We start from the raw sequence: 7,451 nt of genomic DNA, 5'->3' as shown, positions 1-7,451 counted from the left end.
CAGGGAGTGCTTAGAGAAGTGCCTGGCATGTAGTGAGTGCTCAATGAAAAGGGCAGCCAGGAGCTCGATCTTGGCCTGGCGATGGACGTGGGGAGATGGTAGACAAGTCAGACTGAATCTGGACATGGTGGGAATCGGGGAAGAGGGTGGTGAGATGACTTCCGGGGCCAAGAATCTGGTCTCTTGATGTCTTCTCTTCTGGCAGTGAGAATCCCTGCAAGCCAGCCAGGAGGGCCCGTGAGACCCTGGAGTGGAAAGTTCTCTGCCCCTAGCAGAGCCCCCTCTCTACCTCCCACCTTGCCTCTCCCGATCTTCAGCAGGAGGGAAAGCCATTCTTCCCTTTCCAGCTCTGAGTCTAGGAAGGGCAGAGCCAACCACAGGGTCCTCACCTTCCTGGCCAACCTGCTCTGTCCCCTGCATCCTTTTCCCCAGGGAGCCTTCCACCAGATTGTCCCTTCCGCTGGAACCAGCCACCCTACTTCCTCTGTAGCTCTCACCTTGTCCTCTTTCCCCAGCCACCAATTCCCAGGCTCCAGCCCATCCTTCCTCTAGTTGCCCCAGCCCTGGGACACCCTAGAACCCTGTAACCTGAGGCCCTTCTCTCTGCCCCATCTAGCTGAGTGTCCAGGGTCCCCCATTAGACTGGGAAGTTAAGAACTGTGTTTTACCACTGAATCTACTGGATCATGCAAATCATGTGTGGCCCTCCATGTCTCAGGCACTATTACTCCTTTGCCCATTCCTCCGGCTCCCCATTTCAATCCAGGAAAGTGGCACAGTCACTGGGCTGCCTGCCACTCTGACTGTACCCGGGGGCTTGGCAGACAGACAGCCACCTGTCTTAGGAGGCTCAGGTGAATGCCAGCAGGCAGTGGAGCCCAAGAGGCCTCCCCACCAGAGACCATAGAAACCCCTCCAGGGCTGGATGCTGTCAGAACAGACCATTTGGTTACCAGGTCCAAACCCAGCCAGGCAGTGGCTGATGCTGAGGAGCAAAGTGGGACACTCCAGAAAACCCCTCACCCAACTGCTGCCCTCGGAACTCCTTTAGTCTCTTTCCTGCCCCCGTTCTGCTGTCTGCCATCCCTTAAGTGTGTGTGTGTGTGTGTGTGTGTGTGTGAGTTGCTTATGGGTGGGGGGTGGGGGGAGGAGCACTGCTTGGCCCCTAGGGGGGCAGCTGAGATTTATGGGACTGGATTTTTACAGGCTGGGGAGAGGCCCCAGGCAGGAGCTGTGGAGCCCAACAGAGGAGCAAAGGAATAAAAACCTCTGGACTTGAAAGCTGAGTAGCAGGCACCCCCAGGCCTGTGGGTGGTGAGAGATTTACAGCTCTTGCACAAGGCCTGGAGGGGGCCTGGGGAGCTGCTAGGACACTTCAGAGCCAGAATAATTCCCCACCAAGGCCTTCACCTTTCTCCTCTAGGAAAAAAAATTACTCACCAATAGAACAGGTTGGAGCTGCCAGAACGATGGTTATCGCTGTGGGGACCCCGCCCCACCTGGAGACTAGGTGACTCCCAACTTCCTCCCCCACCCCGACTCTCCTTTCTGCCCCCAGGTCAGGGAGAGGTGCCTGGGGCCAGGTGGGGGGAGCAAGGGGGGTGACTTCCAGAAGGCGCCTCCTCCTGCAGGTAGGGACACTAGGGTTCCCATGGCCCCTTGTCCCAGGAAGTGGGGGCAGGAGGGGATGGCAGGTTCCAGCCCATTCTGGAAGAGCCCCAAGATTTAAGGACCACTTTCAGAGTATGTTTGAGGGGTAGCAGCCTTCCCTGAAGGCAGAAAAAGAATGGCACAATTAGGACACAAAAACACAGAAAGCCCAGTGCCCCTGTGCTTGGTGACCATCTTTCCTTTAAGCCAATGAACCAGAGGCTGAGTGGGGGCTCTCATGAGCAGAAGGTGCCCAGGCCAACCCTACCCTCAGTTCTTGTCCACCAGACTCAGCTGCCAATTTTCCCTCAGGCCTGACACCGGGGCTCCTTTCCCGGCCCAGGAGAGAATTGTCTCATAATCAACGGCCCTGTGTCTCGGGCTTGACATCACTGGGGGGCAGCTCAACTGGTTTAAGGGTGTGTTTCTGCTTCCTTACAGGCTCTGGACCCGACACCCCATCACCCTAGCCACCCCCCACATCCCCTGCACCTTCATGGAGAAGCCCTGAAACTCAGCTGGGTGGAGGAGGAGTGCCCTGCTAACCACTTAAAAGGGCCTGGGGTAAGCATCCTGGGACAGGTGAGGAGCTAGAGTCTGAGCTGGGCGGGAGGGTGGGGGCTGCTGGAAGCTGGAAGCTCTGGGCCTGGGGCCTGCGGTACCATAGGCAGAGGTACCATAGGGAGAACGGGGAGGCAGCTCGGGGAAGGCTGACCCACCCTCTCTGCAGTCTGGCCTTCCCCTCCCTACTCCTAAGTCCAGCCTCCCAAGACTAGAGCTGGCGCTGAGACAGCCAACTGAGTAATGTCTCTGGTGCCCAGCCAGGTGGGCACAGACTTGCCCAGTGCCAGGCCCCACCCTGAGTGGTCGGCCTGCCAGTGCTCCCCAGGAACAGGCCCGGGGCACCAGCGGGGAGGGGACAGCCCAACGGGAAAGTGGTTGGGGTAGAAGGTGGGTAGGAAGAGTAGCTACTAGCGTCTCCTTCTGTCCTTTCTCCCGCTGATTGGCAAGCAGGGAAGGGAAGGGAAGGAAGACCAACTTGAGGTCAGCCTTCCAGGGGCTGAGAGGCAGTCAGAGAAAAGTGGCTTTGCTCCCTCGTTCCTCAACCCCCCACCGCCACCCCCACTCCCCTGGCCACCAGCTTCACACTACAGGCTCAAGGAGGAGTGGGCCGGGCTGGTCAGGACCTGCCTCCAGCCTGCCTTCCTCCCCAGCAGGTCGGGGGAAATTACTCTCCTGGTACTGCTTTTTATTTTTTGAAGCCAGATCAAAGGTGGGACCCAGCTGGGAGCCCTAGTAAAATCTCAGCAATGTGGAGCCTTCAGAGTTTCAGCCTAGGGAACCAGGAGCTGTGGGAGGGACGGGCCCAGGCCCTGGCGGCAGGGGGCAGGGGCGAGACAGGAGTCAGGACTGGAGCTGGGAGGTCGAAGCCTGTCAAGGACTAGTGACTTGAAGAACCCCGCCGAGGCTGTGACTGCGGTCAGCTTGGTTTCCACGGCCACTCTCTCCAACCGGGGACCCACCCACGTACGTATAGCTCCCAATCCCAGCGTCCAAGCCAACTGGAACGGTGTTCAGATCAGCCAAATGTCATCCCACTTTTACTTCACTGCACTTTTCCATCACCTGCTCCGGGGCATTATTTTGTGTAGTCAGGAAGCTTTGAGATTAGATAACCATGTTCCCTCCTGCTGAAAAAAAAAAAGCACATTCCCCCTTTCCATGCCTGACTTGAAACAAGAAGAAAAGCATCTTCTTATTTCTTTTATACTTTCTTGGTGAGAACTTGAAACTCATTCAGTCCCGTGTGCCCAGCACTGTCTCTCTCTGAGTCCCCTTGCTCCTGTCTGCAGTGTCTTCTTTGTGCAGGTCAAATTGCCATTCTGGTTCAGGGAGGCCTTCCTCCTCTCTTCTTTCTGAAATCACAGTGCCATCCCCCTTATCCTAGCTGGAAGGGGTGAGTAGGATTCCTCACTCAAACTGGTTCTCAGGGTGAATGTGTGTCTGGCACCATCGCTGGGGACATGTTGTGTGGGCACCCAGACACCCCCTCATCTCTTCCCCCCTGAGTCCTGAATCTGAAGAGTCTTGGTCCTGACTGGCACCCAAGGTGTATCCAACAGAACAGACAGACATTTCCCCGGAGCCTTGGCTGGCCCTGAGAAGCCCTCCAAGGTTACATGGATGCCCTCCTTGTCACCCCAGGCAACAATCCTTTGCCCCAGTTCCAGTTGCTCCCAGATGTTGAGGTCCGTGACAAGGCAGAAGGATGGACAGTGTGTGTGCATGAGTGTGTACACGGGCACACACACCTAGATGGGCCTGGATATAGAGCAGAAACAAGGAGAGAGTGCCACTCTACAAATTCTGCTCCCGCTGATGCACCGTGTGACCTCATCCAACTCCATCACCTTCTTGGAGCCTCAGTTTCCCCTGGCCATAAAATATGGGGTTAATTGTCCCTCCCAGGGAAGCTAGGAGGGTTAATTGGGCAATGGCTCTGAAGTGTCTAGGAAGGGAAGTAGATCTATAAATACAAGTGATCATTAGAGGGTATTTTGCAGCCATTTTGTGGGCTCCAATGTATTATTACCATTATCATTGTTACTGTCATTGCCACCATCATCCACTTCCTGAGTCTCTGCCAGCTGGGTCGGCAATGTCAGGTGAAGAAGTGATGCTCCTGAGCCCAGTAACCCAGCCAATGGCCTCACCGAATCCACATCCTCCTCACTCAGGGTATCTGGGGAACCCGCAGGAAGGTAGTGATGGTCCCCAAGATGGGGCAATGACAGGAGAGGTTCAGGGACCCAGAAGAAAGAGGGAGACAATGCCCACCCAGGGAAATCCACTTTGTCCCTAGGAACATTTCCAGCCTGCCATGGGAAGCCTCGAGGTCGGATGGAGAGAGGCTGAGTGCAGTTGTGAGGCTGAAGCAGAGAGAATGCTACCAGACATGAGATGAGCTGGTTGGTAGGCAAACGGTTCTTCAAGGAGTCTTTGTAGCAGCTAGGACATACCCAGGTGAAGCAGGGCATGGGCCTGGCAAACAGTAGTCACTCAATGCATGCTTTTCTCAATTTCTATGTTTGCCTTTCCTTTCCAATAAGGTTAAAAACCCATTTACTTTTCGAAATGCCTTGGATGCCCCCTAGTGGCGACAAAGGCTGAGAGGGCACAGGTGCCTTCTACCCTAAAGGGCTTCTTCCTGGGAAGGGAGAGGGGAGGGGACTGCCCTTTCTCCCTGAGGCTCCACAGACCTCATCCCAAGAGGACAAGGGGGTAGAAGAAACCAGGTAAGAAGGAAGAACCCGGGCAGCCCTGGTGACACAGCGGTTTAGCGCCGCCTGCAGCCTGGGGTGTGATCCTGGACACCCGGGATCGAGTCCCACGTAGGGCTCCCTGCATGGAGCCTGCTTCTCCCTCTGCCTGTGTCTCTGTCTCTCATGAATAAATAAAATCTTAAAAAAAAAAAAAAAAAAAAAAAGGAAGAACCCTGTGGGGAAGGATGGATGGAATGTTCTTGCTGGAAGATTCCATGGCAGTTGGTGACAGCCATAGGTCTTGCAGGGGAACTAGTAGGGGACAGAGGGAGTTGACAAGTCAGGGCATGGGTCAGGAGTGGCATCCCTGGGCAGTGGAAAAAGGGGGGTGGCCAAGTGTGTGCACCTGGGGGGAGGCAGGGTGGGGTAGTTGCCAAAGCATAATAGGGGGGATACACTTCATAGCCTCTGTCAATGTTTTGTGCTCATAAAAGACTAAGGAAACTTAGATCATTGAAATCATAGATGGGCCAGGGAGAAAAAAAAAGGAATCAAGATCATTTAAACTAGGTGTTTGTCCCACATTCTCTAGGGATGTAAGGGTGTCAGGGGCAATTCAACAAATCTTCAACTTTGATTTCTCTGTAGGTGGAAAGAAAAGGGATGAGAATGTAGAAAACCAGAGGAGGGAAATGGGAGAAGCAGAGCTACTGGGAAGATCCTTAGGGAGAATGAGCAAGCTTTCAGAGGCTCAGTTGGTTGTAACTCTTAAAATTTAAAATAAACAACAACAAAACTTGGGTTGTAGTAATGAGTGAGGACCACAGATAGTTATGGGCAGGACAGTGACTGTCTTCTAGCTTCTGGACAGCCTACACCCACTGTGCCATCTCTTTCATAGAAGGCCCCAGAAGGAATCTGGAGCTTCCCAAGGACAGAAAAAACTGAGGACAGAAAAACTGCAATTCTGCCTCCCTCCCTCCCTCTGGTGTTCTTGCCCATCCCTGGGGACAGAGGTACTAATGAATTAGATGGGGGCAGCTACATGCAAAAGAGAAGGCCAACAAGGATGTTAGGAAGCAGGAAAAGCAGGGGAGAATCAAGAGGGAAGAAGATGAAGAGGGTGACAGGGAGAAGAGGTGAAATGGAGGTGGAGGAAGCCTGGCATGGAAGGGAAGTCCAAGAAAAGCGCTAAAAGGATGCAGTCATTTAGTCAGTCAACAAACATCAACTGTGCACCTACCATATAGCAAGCAGTGTGCTATGAGGGGAAGGTGCAGGGGTGAACAAGACAAACACAGGGCTTTCAGAGGTGGCACAAATGAGAAATGGGGAGAAATGGACCACTTAGAACAAGAAGAGGGTGAGAGTAGTTGGAAATGAGAAGGGAAATATGAGAGAACCTGCCCCCAGGCCCACCTGCGGGTGAGACACAGCCGGAACCACCTGTCAGCTCTGGCTCCCTGAAGACAGAGGACAGAGACAGAGGCAGGGCAGGGAGAGGGGGGGTGTTCAGGGGAGAAATTCAGGAAGGAGAGGGACAGGAGTGGGGGAGGCGGAGGAAGGAGGGGGAGATTGTTCACAGTTTTCCACTTGGGCACCTTCAGTGGGAAAATGTCTTTGGGCTGCTGAGTGGTTGTCGACATTTGGCTGCCTATTGGAGTCACCTGAGGAACTCGTCCGTCCCATCACGGGGGTCCCATCCCCTGAGATTCTAATGTTCTCCACCTGGGATGGGACCTGGACTTCCGAATTTACTATTAGCTCTCTAGTGAGTCTAAAGTGCAGCCAGGGAGGAAGCAGACATTAGAGGCTGCCTGCCTGGTCTCCTTCCACTCTGGTGACAATAGAGGGCCATCTTGAAAGCAGCAACACATGGGAAGAGAAGTTGTATGGTGGTCTTAGGGGGTTGTAAATGAGGCTCAAAGGCTCCAAAGTCCTGACAAAAGTCTAAGGGATTTCTATCCTTAGAAAGTGCCCCCTTGGGCAGCCCCCTTGGGCAGCCGCGATGGCTCGGTGGTTTAGCGCCACCTTCAGCCCAGGGTGTGATCCTGGGGACCCGGATCGAGTCCTGGGTGGGGCTCCCTGCGTGGAGCCTGCTTCTCCCTCTGCCTGTGTCTCTGCCTCTCTCTCTCTCTCTCTCTCTCTCTCTCGCTGCGTCTCTCATGAATAAATAAATAATATCTTTAAAAAGAAAAGTGCCCCCTTCCTCCGCTGTGCCTCTGGTAAGACAGGAGCAAGAGAACCTAGAAAGAAAGAAAAAAAACGAGGCCTTGGCGGTCTTTAAAAGGGAAGAACAATTCAAGTAACTCAAAACTGTTGCCAAGTTCTCTGCACCCTGTTCCCCCACCCACACACATGCACACTCCCTCCCCCCAACTTCTGCTACCTTCATGATGGGGCCTCTGGGGTGAGAGAAGCACAGCTGCCCCAGCTTTCGGCCCACAAAAGATTTGGCAGTGGCCCAGCAGGATATTCAACCTCACCTCCCCCCCAAAAAAACCTCCCTGCACCCTAATATAGCTGAGTCACTGAACC

Source organism: Canis aureus, chromosome 16 (assembly GCF_053574225.1).
Source record: "Canis aureus isolate CA01 chromosome 16, VMU_Caureus_v.1.0, whole genome shotgun sequence".
Classification (NCBI taxonomy): Eukaryota; Metazoa; Chordata; class Mammalia; order Carnivora; family Canidae; genus Canis; species Canis aureus.
The sequence above is the reverse complement of the archived record's forward strand: the minus strand, read 5'-3'. Positions refer to the sequence as shown.